The sequence below is a fragment of the Ctenopharyngodon idella genome, chromosome 9, assembly GCF_019924925.1.
Source record: "Ctenopharyngodon idella isolate HZGC_01 chromosome 9, HZGC01, whole genome shotgun sequence".
NCBI classification, from domain to species: Eukaryota; Metazoa; Chordata; class Actinopteri; order Cypriniformes; family Xenocyprididae; genus Ctenopharyngodon; species Ctenopharyngodon idella.
Window position 1 is genome coordinate 37,316,501 of NC_067228.1, and position 17,319 is coordinate 37,333,819.

At 36.1% G+C, this 17,319-nt stretch overlaps 1 protein-coding gene across 1 annotated transcript in view; it reads right to left on the reverse strand.

Moving 5' to 3' along the window:
* LOC127519203 (uncharacterized) overlaps positions 1-17,319 on the reverse strand; it is a 386,503-nt gene that overhangs the window by 269,392 nt on the left and 99,792 nt on the right. The window lies entirely within an intron of this gene.

Genomic DNA, 17,319 nt, shown 5'->3' on the forward strand with positions numbered 1-17,319 from the left:
TCCATTTGTAATCGGATTGACCGCTCAATCAGATTGAAAAACTTTCTTGTAAACACCTTAATCGATCCAACTGAGCTCGATCTGAATGAAATTTCGATCAGATTGGAAGGGGTGGTTTATTCCTTTTCTAATCCGATCCAACAGCAAAACATGACCATGTAAACGCTTGAATCTGACTACTTTCTCAATCGTATTCAGAAGTCTCTGGGGCACATGTGATGCACAGTGCAATGTTGACACGAATTACGCAGTGCGCAAGTTCACGTTCACGTCTTTAGTTGTAAAGATGTATGCCAACAGTGGCGGGAGATACGTCATAATATTGTAAATCTTTCCGTTTTAAAACAAGAAGGGGAGCCAATGGATATCACACAAGAAGCAAGGTGCAAACCTTGCGCAAGAGTTAATGCCGGTGAAAAAGTCTCAAGTCTCAAACCGGGAAAAACACAACTCACAATACTCGAATTAACAAAAGAATCAATTTTACAAAAAAAAAAAAAAATACACATAAAATACAAAAAACAATGATACTGTCACAACAACGCAAAGATCACAAATCAGATCATGGATCATAAGATTTCAAAATGACCAAGATCACTAATACCACTTAGCGGTAATCACTCCAATTCCATGACAGTACACACAAAGTTTTGGGGCAGCGCCACCTTGTGGTCAAAAGTTATAATGAAATTTCCAAAAATGCTAATAAGGTTATTATTATTATATTATTATTATTATTATATATTATAATTAACCTGGTCTTAATAGATTCCTTTGGTCATGCCGAGAACATAGATACAAATTTTGTCATAATCGGCCAAACTTCCTGTCCGGCATTTTTATTTTCTTTCAAAACCTTCTTTTTTCCAACTCTTTGTCTGATTTTCACCAAAATCAAATCGTATCATTTTTAGACTGTGCCAGCAGAAACTTATTTGGAGTTGATAGACAAAACCATTTTCGTATACCACAGCAACAAAGCTGATGGTATGATGCCAAAACTACTCTGAAATGTATCTCTGCAATGCTTTGGCACATTGGCTACATTCCAATTAGTTTTTTATGCCCTTCCCTCACTAACTTCCCTCAGTCTCATTGACTCGATGTACGTCATTGCTTACGTTGCACAAGTGCCCACTACTGGCGGAAACCTTTGCAATCGGCTGAATTGGAACGTCCTAAGCCCTTGATCACTTGGAATCTGTTATGGAGTTGATTTATTATTTACATTTTATCCCCTTATGAAATTGTTTAATGCAGCATTATATATGTATGTTTTAAATATGTAAAAAAAAATAATAATATGTGCCGTTTCACTTGGTCTAACGTTATACTATCATACTAAACTGCTTTGAGCATGTTGAAAGTTGTAATGTTATTCTATGTATTAGTCTGTTGACATTAGAATATCATAGTGATGATATTCTTACATTTCATAGCGTTGAGCTACATAACATTAATTCGTCTTGTGTACTTTTGCTTACCTATCTATTAATGTGCAAGAGCGGTTACAAGTGATGAATAGTTTACACTTTAGATTAGGGGATGCAGAAAGCTTTGTAAATGATTTATTCATGCATTTACACATCATCTATAACAGGTGTTGAACACTTTGTAGTGTGTACTGCAGTGTAAGTGCTGACTGGTGAGGGTATAGACAGCTGTCTTCTCTGACACACATGGGGTGTTTAACTCTGTGCACCTGATGTGAGCTTCAGTGGAAGGTAAAACCGGTTCAGAGGTTCACTTTATCACTAGATTCCACAAACTCCACAGAGAACACAAGTCTGTGATAATGAGTGAAAGGATTTAACATAATCCACTGGAATCACCTGACTGTAAGGCATTTATAAATGTTTATCCACTTCAAAACAAATAAATTACTCTTCTTAAAAATAGTGCTTTAGCATACCTGCATGTTTGTGCTTTTGAACACTGACCAGCTTATAACTTCATCAATAAATCATATACTGATCATTTACTAATGGTTTGTTCATCATTTGTTCATGATTAACAATTGTTTATTGAGATACAAAACAATACTTCAACATACTTTAACATAAATACTTCAATGATTCATAAGTGATAATGTATCAACTAATAACTTATCAACCATCTACTAATGATCCGATTTATTTCATGATTTACACAATTTTTAAGATAACTTACAACACATTTGTAAATCATTAGCATACCACTTATGAATCATTTATGAATGTTTAGTCATGTTTTGTAAATGATTCGTTCATCATTAATTAATAACTTATTTATAAATGACTTATAATTGAATATTATTATAAAGTGTTACCATGTAAATTTGTTCTTATTATTATTTTACCCCACAAAACTCTCAGCTATTGTTTTGTTGTGAAACAAGTAAACTCTGACTCCATCTAGTGGACACTTTGAGTCACTGGCGTTTTCACCCTCACTAAAATAAAAATAAAATCTGTTGTATTAATCTGTTGAAGTATAGGAAATTGAGTTCACTTTTGTCTGACAAAAGAGCCGTGCCTGAAGCCAAGTCAGTGGATCATCATAGAGTTTTGGATAGAAAAATCCTTGGATTTAAGTTATTTTCAGTGTATCTTTCAAGAATCTCAGTGTGTACAACCTTTATTGAAGAAAGGAAAATATCACACAGCACTCACTTCCCATTCACTGTGTGTTGCTTAGACTTTTTATACATAAAAACCAAGAAAAACAAAGAAATCACTGGCACAGGCATACTTCTAAAGCTTTACGTCTGGGATAAAATGAAAATAATAATGAAAAGATGTTAAAAAACAGTAGGAAACAAAAAAAGAAATAGAAGAGACTGTTAACATATTAGAAGATTAAAGGAGTCAACATAAAAAGAAGGGCCAGCTATTTGGCATTGAAGTTATGGTTATGGTTAAGCATTACAAAATGCAGACTTCGGTTACACTATGTCAATGTCTAGGACTGCATCTACACAAATATAGACTGAACACCTTTTTTTTTTTTTCTCTTGTAAACCTTTCCCAAAGCCCAATTTAGCCACCATACTGGAAGATCTGCAGTTGAGTTGAATGTGTGAAATTTTAAGAAAAAATTTAATGAGATTTAAAGTATGATTCTGTGAGTTTCTTTTAATCATAAACACAAAGTTTCAATAATAATGTCAATAATGGATAGTGTTGTAATTTGTAGTTACATTGACTGTAACTGAAAAATCTCTTTGCTATTAAACAATTCCAGCCTCATTTAAAGCAATGCATGATATCTAAATAATCACTTAAGTTACTTGATTATCTTTGGAGTTAACCCATCCTGTTATGTTTTCATGATTGTGCGGGTGGCAGCGGGACTTCAGTCGGAGGGTTTGGATCATTAGTGATCTTTAAATCTTTGACTTTGGCCTGCAAAGGACTTGGCCTGCTCTGAATCCATCTTTGGAGTATAAATCCTAAAAAAGGTCAAAGTGTCTCATTTAAGTTTGAATGAGTGGTTCTCTCAAGAAAAAAACATCACCACTTTCAATCTGGGACTTTATTTTTATTGGATTGCCACAGAACTCTGATTTTGATTTTGGCTTGCTTGGAAACTACCTGCTGGTGTACATCTCCTAAAAAGGTCAAAGGGTCTCATTTAAGTTTGATTGAGTAGTTTTTTCAAGAGAAATATCACCACTTTTAATCTGGGATTTTTGGATGTTATTGGATTGCCACTGAACTCTACTTAACTTTGATTTTGGCCTGCAAAGGCCTTGGTCTGCCCTGAATCTGGACTATATGGATTATCAGAGCTATTAGAACTTTGGTTGAAGCTGGAAGGTGAGCATATTAACTGTTGAAACTTTGGACCCTGGGTGTAGCAGTGTGACTGAGTTTAAGTCTATAGATTTCCCCTTTTCAATTGTCAGGCTGGAATCCATTTGGCTACCTGATTTATACAACTTTTAACACATCAGCATATAAGTTGGCATCATGTATTTTTTATATATATTACTGTTGCTTATTTTTTGCAACCAGGGATCAAATGAATTAAATGGACACAATAAGGAGAGTGAGCCCGAGTTGTGTTTGCTCTACCTCAAACAACTGTCAACTTCTCCAATGAAAATTCCAGAGTTTTATCATCAGCCAATTAACTTGCTTCATAAACTGAACATTTTTTATTTTCAAGTGTATGTAAATGAGATTTTGTATCTAAATTTGTTAGCTCTGTAACTTTATCAATTACTAGAGCTAAACGGTTTGAGGTTTTGGCCATCAAAGTGGGTGTTTCGAAAGTCTCTAATATCACTGTGGTTGGCTGTTATAGACCTCCGTCTGCTACAGGGGATGCTTTCAAAGCTTTTTCAGATATTTTACATGAGTTAAATGACTCTTCTGAGTTCATCCTTATGGGTGATATGAATTGGGACTGGCTCTCTGGGACCTCAGATTGTCTTAAAGAATTGTGTGACTCCTTAAGTCTTACGCAACTTATTAATGTACCAACAAGGCTAAATACTAAAGCGCAACATAAATCTACTTTACTGGATCTAATTATAACAAATGCTGCTCATAAATTTATTTCAACTGGTATATTTTGTAATGATATCAGTGATCATTGTGTAATTGCTTGTGTCCGTGATATAAAACTTCCTAAGGTAAAACCCCGTTTTATTTTTAAAAGATATTTAAAAAATTTTGAGGAACAAGCATTTTTGCATGATTTATATCATAGAGATCTTAGAAGGGTAACTTTAATACAGGATGTTGAACTGGCATGGGAATATTTTCAGTCAATTTGTCAGCTTATTTCTAATAAACATGTTCCCATTAAGAAGTTCAGGATTAGTGGTAGGGATAATCCTTGGTTTTCAGATAGTCTTTCAGAATTAATTCATTTAAGAAATAAATCATGGGCACAAGCTAGATTTTCAAATAATTCTGCTGATTGGTCTATATTTAGATCACTAAGGAATAAGTGCACTTGGATGATTAGGAAGTCTAAATCAGAGTTTTATTTAAAGTCAGTTACAGAGAATTTAAATAACCCTTAAAAATTTTGGAAAATAATTAAATCCATGTCAGGGACTCATGTAGCCTCTAGCCTACCTGAATATATTCAGGTTGGGCTAGATAAAATAAATAATAAAGTTGCTATGATTAGCCAGTTAAATAAACATTTTATACAAGCTGGGTCTGTATTTGACAGTTTGAATGCAAATACAACTGTACCATGTTCTGGGATTACACCAGCGACTGGTAGTCTGGATGTTTTTGTTTTTAAACCAGTTTCAGTAAATCAGATTTGTAAAGCGCTGAAAGGCATTGATAATAAGACATCTGTGGGCCCAGATAACTTAGATCCTTATCTTTTGAAGGTGGCAGCGGATATTATTGCTGAGCCACTTACTCATATATTTAATCTAAGTCTTGTATCAAACTCGTTACCTAAAATTTGGAAAGCTGCTTATGTTCTCCCATTATTTAAAGGTGGTGATCCCTCAGACATGAACAACTATCGTCCCATCTCCAAACTTTCAGTTTTGACTAAGATTTTTGAATCTCAGGTAAATTCACAGTTGAAACAGTTTTTATTGGATAATAATATTTTAAATTCTTATCAATCTGGTTTTAGAACTGGCCATAGTACCATTACTGCTGCTACGGTAGTGTTAAATGATATTATTGGTGCCTTGGATAAAAAACAACACTGTGCAGCTTTATTTGTGGATCGTTTGATTCAGTGAATCATGATTTACTGATAAATAAACTTAGTAGTGCTGGTTTCAGACCAGGAACATTGAAATGGTTTAGAAATTATTTGGTAAATCGAACTCAGTGTGTTCATGTGGAGGATCTTAAATCTGATTTTCTTGATATATCTAAAGGGGTCCCCCAGGGTTCCATTTTAGGACCTATTTTGTTTTCTATTTATATAAATGATTTGGGCAAGGACATTCAAGCAAAAAAACACTTTTATGCTGATGATACTATTATTTATACACTTGCTCCATCTATAACACAGGTGATAAAATAGCTTCAGATTGCATTTCAGTTACTGGAAGATGCTCTGGTTAGTTTAAAATTAGTTTTAAATTCGCAGAAAACAAAGTTATGGTTTTTTCAAAAGCTAAGGCACAAGTACTTGATAATTTTAGTATTTTTGCATCTGATGGTAAAGTTATTGAAAGAGTACCTTTTTATAAGTACTTGGGCATTTGGATTGATGATAAGCTTTTGTTTAATGTACATATTGCTAATCTAATCAGGAAACTCAAACTGAAGCTTGGCTTTTATTTTAGAAATAAATCTAATTTTACTTTTAAGACCAAAAAGAAACTTGTAGAAGCTACCTTTCTAACTGTGCTTGATTATGGTGATATATTATACATGCATGCAGCCTCTTCTATTTTAACATGCCTTGACTCGGTATACCATGCTTCACTGCGTTTTATTACAAATGCAAAATCTCGTACTCATCATTGCATTTTATATGAGATGGTGGGTTGGACATCATTATCTATACGTAGAAAACAGCACTGGTACATTTTTATTTATAAAGCAATGTTAGGTAAACTTCCAGCTTATCTCTGCACTCTTCTTTGTCTTTGTTCTGGCAATTACCAGCTACGCTCTTCCAAGTGTTTGCTTTTTAACATACCACGAGTTTGTACAGAACTGGGGAAAACTGCTTTTTCATATTATGCACCCTGGGCATGGAATAATTTGCAAAAAGATCTAAAACTAGATAAATTTGTGTCTATTGGTGAATTTAAATGCATTACAAAGAGAGTGGTATTGGAAGTTTGTGATTGTTTTTGTTGAGAGGATGTGTTTAAATATTGTTGTAATGTGTACTTGTTGTATTTTAAAATTGTTTTACTGTTTGGCTGTTACCTTGGCCAGGTCTCTCTTGTAAAAGAGATTGTAAATCTCAATGAGACTTCCTGGTTAAATAAAGGTCAAATAAAAAAAAAAATCAAGGCAGAACAACACATGTTCTTCACCAAGACCCATTCTGTACTGCCACAGATATAAACGCTCTTGTGGTTTCAGCACAAATGAGAGTTGTTCTTCCTCTTCAGTCATTTCATTCCAGCTTTCGTTTTCAGTGTTGACATGAGAATCTCCATATTTTGCAGAAAAGGAGAACTGACACTTCATAATTAACTTATTAGCTCTCCAGTTTCATTCGAGGCTGATGCGGCTATCTTCCAGTTGTGTGTGATTTGGGTCATCTTCTCCTTATTCCATCCCACCTTTTTATTGATTTTCTTTGTCCATGTCACTGGTGTATTGCTGTCATTAGTTATAGTTTTAATATTGTCACAAATGCCAAAGGCTGGACTTTTAGGGGGGGCGCGTGATGGAAGCGCGGTCGCCGAGACGTCCGGGAGAGACGTGTGTGAAATGGCGAGGGACAATCGGGAGACCATCGAGAGACGCGTGTCATTGTGTTTTAAGGACAACAGACCAGAACGCCTCCTGGGGTACATCAGCCAATGATGAGGGTGCGATTTTGGCGGGCAAACTTTTTCTTTGTCTCCATTTATGACCTAATTTGCATGGTTTATGAAGTGTCAGATCTGAGTACATTTTTTTCAAAGTACCATTAAAATTAGAAGAATGCATTTTACAGTCATGTGACATACATTTTCAATTAGAGCATAACGAAAGCTTTACAATGAGACCAAACTTGTCAGATGGCAAAGACATAAAAGGTGAGATACAGTTTATACTTGAGTTTTATCGTTTAGAATAAAACTAATACAACTACAGTCATAGCTAAGCTTATATACTTGGGATAAATACATGCACCTTTAAATACAGCGACGGGTACACTTTGGCACAGTCATATTTGGAGGATAAATGTACATTCACAATCTCCATGCGTGTTTGTGAGTGTCTGTATGTGTGTGTGTATTGGGGTTGTGGCCAGTGTCTGTGACTGTGTCTTAGCCCCACCAGGGTGACTCTTTGAAGTCCCTGGAGCTGGTGAGAATATCTTCTGTTTTTCTTTACTGGGGTAACAAAGGTGCCAATGGGGCAATTGGTCCCGGACTTGCCGGAGCCGATTCGTGATTTACACGCACAGTTCAGGAGGCTAAAAGCATTCTGAAGATTCTAAAGTTGGAACTTAAAGCTGAAGGCCACTATCAGAGCAACCTGGGCTCTTATAACACCTGAGCAGTGCCACAGACTGATCGACTCCATGCCACGCCGCATTGCTGCAGTAATTCAGGCAAAAGGAGCCCCAACTAAGTATTGAGTGCTGTACATGCTCATACTTTTCATGTTCATACTTTTCAGTTGGCCAAGATTTCTAAAAATCCTTTCTTTGTATTGGTCTTAAGTAATATTCTAATTTTCTGAGATACTGAATTTGGGATTTTCCTTAGTTGTCAGTTATAATCATCAAAATTAAAAGAAATAAACATTTGAAATATATCAGTCTGTGTGTAATGAATGAATATAATATACAAGTTTCACTTTTTGAATGAAATTAGTGAAATAAATCAACTTTTTGATGATATTCTAATTATATGACCAGCACCTGTGTGTGTGTGTGTGTGTGTATATATATAACAATGTTATGACATGGTGTCCCAGTTTTCCAAAAAGAACACCGACAATGTTTTCTGGAAGTATTCCTGAGCCCATGTTGTGATTTCCATTACAGTAGCATTCCTGTATGTGATGCAGTGCCGTCTAAGGGCCCAAAGATCACGGACATCCAGTATGGTTTTGACCCTTACGCACAGAGATTGTTCCAGATTCTCTGAATCTTTGGATGATATTATGCACTTTAGATGATGATAACTTCAAACTCTTTGCATTTTTTCTCTGAGAAACTCCTTTCTGATATTGCTCCACTATTTTTCGCCGCAGCATTGGGGGAATTGGTGATCCTCTGCCCATCTTGACTTCTGAGAGACACTGCCACTCTGAGAGGCTCTTTTTATACCCAATCATGTTGCCAATTCACCTAATAAGTTGCAAATTGGTCCTCCAGCTGTTCCTTGAAGAACTTTTTTATGGTTTTGCAAGTTTTTTTTTTTTGCAAGTGCACGATTTTCCTTGTTTTTTTAAGTAAGAATTAGTACCTTAAAGTTTATATGCAGGGAGACTGGAAGCCAATGAAGATGATATAGGATTGGAGTAATGTGCTCATTCTTTCTTGTATGCATGATCAGGCGGGCAGCAGAGTTTTGAACGTATTGTAATCTTTTGATATTTTTAGCTGAAAGGCCATAAAGTAGTGAGTTACAATAATCCAGTTGAGATGTCACAAAGGCATGTATTATGGTTTCAGCATCCTGCTGACTAAGAGAGGATCGAATATGAGAGATATTACGTAGATGGAAAAAAGTTGTCTTTACCACTTTATCAATGTGATCATTAAATGAAAGAGTGGAATCAAGGAGAACACAAGATTGCAAACAGTTGTAGAAAGCATTATCAAGTCACAATCCAAATTCATCTGTTGACCGGAGAATTTAGAAACAACTGATTTAGAGCAGATCAATATTACCTTGGTTTTATCTATTTAAGGAAATTTCTCTCGAGCCAATGCTTGAGTTCCTTGATACAGGTTGTTAATGTAGGTGGTGGAAACACTGAGGTGGGAGGTATGCTAAAATAAATCTGAATGTCATCAGCATAGCAGTGAAAGTTAAAACCCATAGCATTTGATAATTTGTCCGATTTGGTAGCATATAAATGGTGAAAAGAAGAGGGCCCAAAACAGAACCTTGAGGTACACCAGAACTGATAGGTTTGGTGGATGATTTGTGCTTCTGGTATACAACAAATTGTTGCCTCCCTGATAAATAAGAGGAAAACCAGTCAAAGGCTGTTACAGAAATCCTATTTGCTGTAAGCCGTGACAGGAGTATCTTGTGATTTACAGTGTCAAAAGCTGAGCTGAGGTCTAACAGAAGGAGAGTGCTAAGAGAACCAGAATCAGAAGCTATGAGGAGATCATTAAGAACCTTAACCAGGGCTGTTTCAGTACTGTGTAGTGGACGAAAGCCAGGCTGGAAAGGCTCATAAAGGTTATGTGCTGTCAGATGGGCCTGTAACTGAGAAGCAACAACTTTTTCCAGTATTTTAGAGAGAAAAGAAAGGTTTGAAATGGGCCTGTAGCTACTTAGAGACGAAGGATCAAGACCATGCCTTTTAAGAACAGGGGTGACAGCAGCAGTCTTAAGCTTAGATGGTATAATTCCAGAGGACATTGAAGTATTAATGAAATGAGTGATCGGTAGTGACACAAAGCAGTCAGGCAATTTTTCAGTAAAGAGGTAGGTGCAGGGTCAAGAAGACTAGTAGAAGAATTAGATAGCCTGATTATCTCATCAACCACTGTAGGGACAATAGGGTCAAAACTAGAGAGGCTGTGAGTAAGGCATGAAGAGAGTGGTTCAATAGTGGCAACAGAAAGAAGGGGTTGATGGGTCTGAAGTGTTTTACTCTGAAAAAAGTTCAGGAAAGCATTGCAGAATTGATCGGAACCTTCTAGAGACTGTATAGGTGGCTGAGTTAATTTTTTTATAATCATAGTAAATAAAGTTCTTGGCCTGTTTTTGGACTTATTAATAAATGTTGAGAAATAAGAAGATCAAGCCGCATTAAGAGCTTCCCTGTACTGCTGAATGTGTTCAGTATATGCCAAGGAATGAACAATAAGGCCAGTTTTCTTATAAGCCTTTCTAAACGACGACCCATGGTTTTCATTGTCCTAAGGTCAGCGTTGAACCAAGGAGAAGTGCGAGAGGATGGAACATATCTAGATTTTAAAGGAGCATACTGATTTAAAATAGTCAAAAAACTTTCATCATAGACATTATGAATGTCTTCAGCACTGGAAAGGCTGGAACAGGTAGAAAGGTGGGAGTTACTGATAGCAATCGAAAATGACAGAGGATCAATCAACTTCCATGCACGATAATAAATCAAAGATTTCACAGCAGACTTTGGAATGAAAAAATTCAATAAGTTTATGATCTGAAATACCTATGTCAGATCCTTTTAGGGCAGTAATGTCAATACCAGTAGAGCATACCAAATCCAATGTATGGCCATGAACATGAGTTGGAAAATCAATATGTTGCTGCAGATTAAAACAGTCCAAGACAGACATGAATTCATGAGCATGTACAGTATCAGTATCAACATGAATATTGAAATCCCTTAGCAATAACATTGCTGTAGATTGTGCAGAAGCAATTGTGAGCAATTCACACAAATGCGATAGAAATTGGATGTTCATTCTAGGAGGACGGTAAACCAGTATTATAAGCAGGATAGAGTGGCCAGTGATTTTAAAAGCCAAATATTCAAATGATGTCACATCATGGAAAGCAGACAGTTCAACATGAAGACTCTGGCGATAGACCATCGCCAGGCCCCCACCCCTGCCTCCAATCCGGGGCTTAGTCAAAACACTGAAACCAGGAGGAGGGAGCAAATTGAGTTCAACAAAGTCATTTGATGTTTGCCAGGTTTCTGTGAGCATCAGCATATCATAGTTCTTATCAGAGATGAGGTCACGGAGAAATGTTCCTTTAACAGTCAAAGAGCGAGTATTGAGTAGGACAAAATTACCACACTGCTGCACACTCTTGTTAAGCACAAAGTAATTTCTAGTCTTTTCTAATGGCCTTAGAGCGGATAAGCAAGCTCCGCGATGTGTGAGTGTAGAGGACGACTTCCGAATGATTAATCTGTGGGACCAGATGGAGCGAATGGAAGCAGACGAAGTCCAGTTTATGTTAAGGAATTGCTTTGATGAACGATGAATTTAGCGGGGATGACGAGCAATTCGAATGGTTTTACACAGTCCATATGTAGCAGAATCCAATCTGGAAAAACAGTTCAAATGATGCAACTGCGCTGATGTATAGAAAAGATCCATTTGGACAGAAAAAATGAATGAATAAAGAAATATAAAAGAAGAGCGCAACAGTGATGGCTTCCTTGATGGTGTATTTACTCTGAATGAATAATGAAAGCATATGCACATTAAGCTCAGTACATTACAGCATCAACACGTCACTTTTTCACAGTAATGACTGAATAATGATTTCAAACACTTTCCATCACAATAGAAAAATTAAGAAAATGATCAACAGGCTATTTAACAAACTCTCTCTATATAGTTCACATGCTCTAGTCCTAAAAAGACATTTGTGGCATTTGCTAAATCACATGTTCTTTGCAAAAGGAATAGGATATTCAGAAATGTACACATACAGCACCAAACATATATAACATTAATTAATATTTACTCTCAACAATGGAATAAAATAATTAAATTGACAACACAACAATACAGCTGGGGTATTAACCACATGCTCATTTCTAAACGCTGTTCAATCCCTTGTTTCTGATGTATTTCATACAATAAAGACACATAAAAGATTAATTTAAGATAAACGTAATGCATAACTCAGACACAATGGGGTTAAATTACCTAAATGTGCAAGTTTAAGATAACTCATGAATCTGAAACATCATGAACGTTTATACACTCAAATAACATCGACATACTGACCATTTATCACATATAGCAGCTATTGCGCTAATCGCGAGGCGCCCATGCTAACCATGTGCTCAGGCATGCTAAACTCATCATGACCCACTATCAGTACAGTAAAACAAACCGCTTCCAACACACTTAAATCATCAATATTGCATTACACAGTGTTTATATTTACATAAAGTGTGTTTTGTACATCTTGTTTTGCAGTTACCTGAAAAGAAGTACAATAAAGATGAATAAAGAAAAATAAAAGAAGAGCGCAACAGTGATGGCTTCCTTGATGGCGTATTTACTCTAAATGAAGCATCACGGGCGCGCCACCTACTGAAGCGTGCAATGACGTCATGACGCAGGTATGCCAAATGAAAATAATTAATTTAATAAATGCACATAACACTTTTGTTGAATGCAAGGCATAGTAAATTAAACAGTATTTAGGAATATTAGAAAAATAACATTTAACAATTTATAATGGATTCAAAGAAAATGTACCACATAAACATAACTTGCATTCAATAGATCATAACTTGTATTCAGTATATCATAACTTGTATTCAATATTCAATATATCACACTTACCTGTAGATAAATGTCACTTAAATGATTGATCTTGTTACATGCTCTAAGCGCTGTTAATGCTAAGAAAGAATTATTTTTCTGTGGCCATGAAAAATATCCTTTTCTTAGAATTAATTAATAATCAATACTAAGTGTTCACAGGACAAACTGACTCATTGATTGTAATGTTAATGTAGCTACGTCAAGTTAATCCGATTAACTGATCAAAATATTCATAATTATTCATAACAAGTTATGAATAATTAATATTTCCCCTTTGAGCTAATTTGATACAAATGGCACATGAGTTTTAGTGACAGGACTGAGAAAACATGCATCCATCTTCTGCTGAAAAACCTTGTAAAATATTAGTAGAAATTAGTTACCTGGGATTGACCAGAGAAGCTTGTCACAAGCTTGGGCCACCCTAGCCCCATGCCAAATAACTGAATTCAATATTTCAGCTCCAGATTTTGAAAGAGATCATGCTTTTCGGCCACTTGGTATCAAAAATTCACTTGTTATTTAGAAACTAGAAAGCCTATCTTAAGGCTTAAGGCTTTTTTTTTTTTTTTTCAGTTTAAGTATTCAAGCTATTTTAAACCATTTCGCAAAAAGACACAGAAGACAACTCACTCGCAGAAATGTTATCAAAATCAATTAAACATCCATTTAATGAGTTCCTGTTTTTTGTATATATATATATGTATATATATATATAAATTTAAAAATATTATAATTATTACATTAACAGCTTTAATAAAACCCTTGCATCCATGTGCAGTCACGTGGATGTAAAATACGTCAACGTAGACTGAGTGCGCTAATTAAAAAAAAAAAAAAACTAGGAGCGCGCTAATTTGAAAACGCTAATGGCTAATAATTTTTATAAAATTTAAATCCGGCAGAATGGATCGCTTTGTAATATCTACACCCCGAGTAACGTTAAGTGACTCATCTGCCTCTTCAGCAACAGCTGGTGCAAATCCAGATGAGGATCCTAATAAACCCGCTGCAGAAGCCCCGGCCAAACACAAACGAGATAAGTCCAGAAAGTATTCAATTCACATTTATTTGTATAGCGCTTTTCACAATACATATCGTTTCAAAGCAGCTTTACAGAGAAAGCATATCAACATTACAATTTGGAGACTGCAGTTAGCTAATAATGTAATAATTTAGGCAATTAACATACAATCACTGTTAGCAATGTAATTGAAGGTAGAAGCAAAGAGCTCCTGGAAAAATGAATTACATATTAACAATAATTAGGATTTATAGAATGTGAATGTGCGTGTTGATCCAGATGTTGCATCTTCTGAAGTCATCGCAGGAGTTGGCGCCGTCTCTTCCAAAGTTTTAGTCATCTGAGGTCCTCTTAAGAGGCTGGATCCAAACTGAAACTGATGTACTCTCTAGTCACCTCAGGACGGGCGTCCCGAGGTAAAACAGAAAAGCAAATGGAGAATAATTAGCATAGCTGCTGTTCATAACATTAAGCAAAGATAGTCATGTGCAATTGATCTGATATGAGATGGATTATGTGAATGCTTGGCTGAAGAGATGTGTCTTTAATCTAGATTTAAACTGGGTGAGCGAGTCTGAGCCCCGAACATTATCAGGAAGGCTATTCCAGAGTTTAGGAGCCAAATGTGAAAACGCTCTCCCTCCTTTAGAGGACTTAGATATCCTAGGTACAACCAGAAGTCCAGAGTTTTGTGATCTTAAAGAGCGTGAAGGATTGTAGGGCGATAAAAGGTCGGTTAAGTACACAGGAGCTAAACCATTTAGAGCCTTATAGGTCATTAGCAATACTTTATAATCGATACGGAACTTAATAGGTAACCAGTGAAGAGATGATAAAATTGGTGTTATATGATCATATTTTCTTGACCTGGTAAGAACTCTAGCAGCTGCATTTTGTACCAATTGTAGCTTGTTTATTGAGGAAGCAGGACAACCAGCTAGTAATGCATTACAGTAATCTAGTCTAGACGTCATGAAAGCATGAACTAACTTTTCTGCATCTGAAACAGATAACATATTCCGTATCTTAGCAATGTTTCTGAGGTGGAAGAAGGCTGTTTTTGTAACATATGAAATATGATTTTCAAAGGACAAGTTGCTGTCTAATATAACACCCAGGTCTTTAACTGTCGAGGATGGAGTAACAGTACATCCTTCTAAATGCAGATTGTAGTCTGAGAGATTCTGTGTACAGGTTTTTGGCCCAATAAGTAATACTTCAGTCTTATCTAAATTTAATAGAAGAAAATTACTAGTCATCCAATGTTTTACTTCTTTAACACACTCTGTCAGATTGGATAATTTAGAGTTTTCATCTGGTTGTGTTGAAATATATAATTGAGTATCATCGGCATAGCAGTGGAAACTAATTCCATGTCTTCTTATAATATTACCAAGTGGCAGCATGTATATTGAAAATAGCAGAGGGCCTAACACAGATCCTTGAGGCACTCCATAATTTACTATCGTTATCTTAGATTTTTCCCCGTTTAAATAAACAAAATTGTACTCAGAAACATATCTAAAGCTTGGATTTACTTATAAGGACACGGGCGGCAATGAATTGCCGGTGTGTGTTATTTGATCAGCCGTACTATCAAAAGAAAGCATGAAACCATCGAAGCTGCAGTGTCATTTGGAGACAAACCATGGTCATCTGCGTGACAAACCACTGGAATACTTTCAGGCTAACCTCAAATCTTTCAAAGGGCAACAGACAATAATGAGAAAATCAGCTAAAGTTGGTGAGCTTGCTTTGAAAGCGTCATATCAGGTGGCTCTTAGAATTGCTCAGTGCAAAAAAACATATAAAATTCGCTTCTCTGTGTGCTGCAGCGGGAGAAGAACACACGACGCTGCTTTATCATTCTGAGGTGCGTTGGCTTTCTCGTGGATCAGTATTGTCACGTGTGTTTGAGTTAAGCGCATCTATTCACAAATTTTTACTTAAACATTGCACAGAGCTGGCTGCAAAGTTCAGTGACAATACATGGATCACTAAATTAGCTTATCTGGCGGATGTTTTCTATGCACTCTTCTATGCAGGGCCGCAATGCGCATGCCATTCAGCTTTATGACAAGATAGACGGTTTACTGAAGAAAATGAAAAGATGGAGAGAGCGAGTCATGGAGGGAATGTTTTTCATGTTTCCATCTTTGGATGACCTGTGCGATTCTGCTGTGCTTTCGCCTCAAGTGACAGATTTAATTATTGCGCACTAAGAGGCACTCGAGGGGCAGTTTGGAAAGTACTTTTCTGAAGCGGAGTCTTGGCGAAAGGACAAGACATGGATACAGTTTCCATTTAAAAACAATGCATCGGATGGATCAAATTTGACAGTGACAGAGCAGGATCAACTGATTGATTTAAGCACTGACAGTACATACAGAAACATATACGAGACAAGCCCTCTCGCCCAGTTCTGGATCTCCTGCCAGAAAGTTTTTCCTCAACTGGCAACAAAGGCAATGATGAGCATTTTGCCTTTTGCCACAACCTATCTTTGTGAAAGTGCACTCTCCTCCCTCTCCTACCTGAAAAGCAAATATCGTGCAAAACTGCAGCCTGAGTCTGACATGATACTCTGCCTAGCTACATCGATATCCCCCAGAATAGACAGCCTTTGTGTAATTCACCAGGGTCAGTCATCTCATTAAAGACGTCTTAAAGTTAAAACTGAAGGTCAGGTACTGTAAATATAATTGTACACGACCTGACAGTAAAATTAACATGTAAAGTTCTATTAAACTTAAAGCTGAAGGTTATGTAAATGTATAATTATCCACCTGACAGTAAAATTAAATGTAAAGGTCTATTAAAATTAAGGCTGAAGTTCATGTAAATGTATAATTGTCCACCTGACTGTAAAAGGAAAATGTATGAAACTGCAAATAATTAAGACAACTGTGAACAACTTAATAAATTGTGATTTTAATTGCAAAATATTTTTGTTATGATGCATAAATCTTTTGAAAAATGTGAAAATATATGAAAATATACAGACAATGAGGCATGTACAACAACAACATAGTTCTAACTGTCTTAATATAACTAGCGTAATATGATTGTTTTCTATTAATATCAGAGACTATGTTTCACACATTTTGTATCGGGGGTCCCTGCCCCATGTCTCCATCACCTAAGGGGTCCTTGACCGGAAAAACGTTGAAGACCCCTGATTTAAAAGGAGAAGGTTACATTACATTTTAACATAAGATTCAAAATTTGGA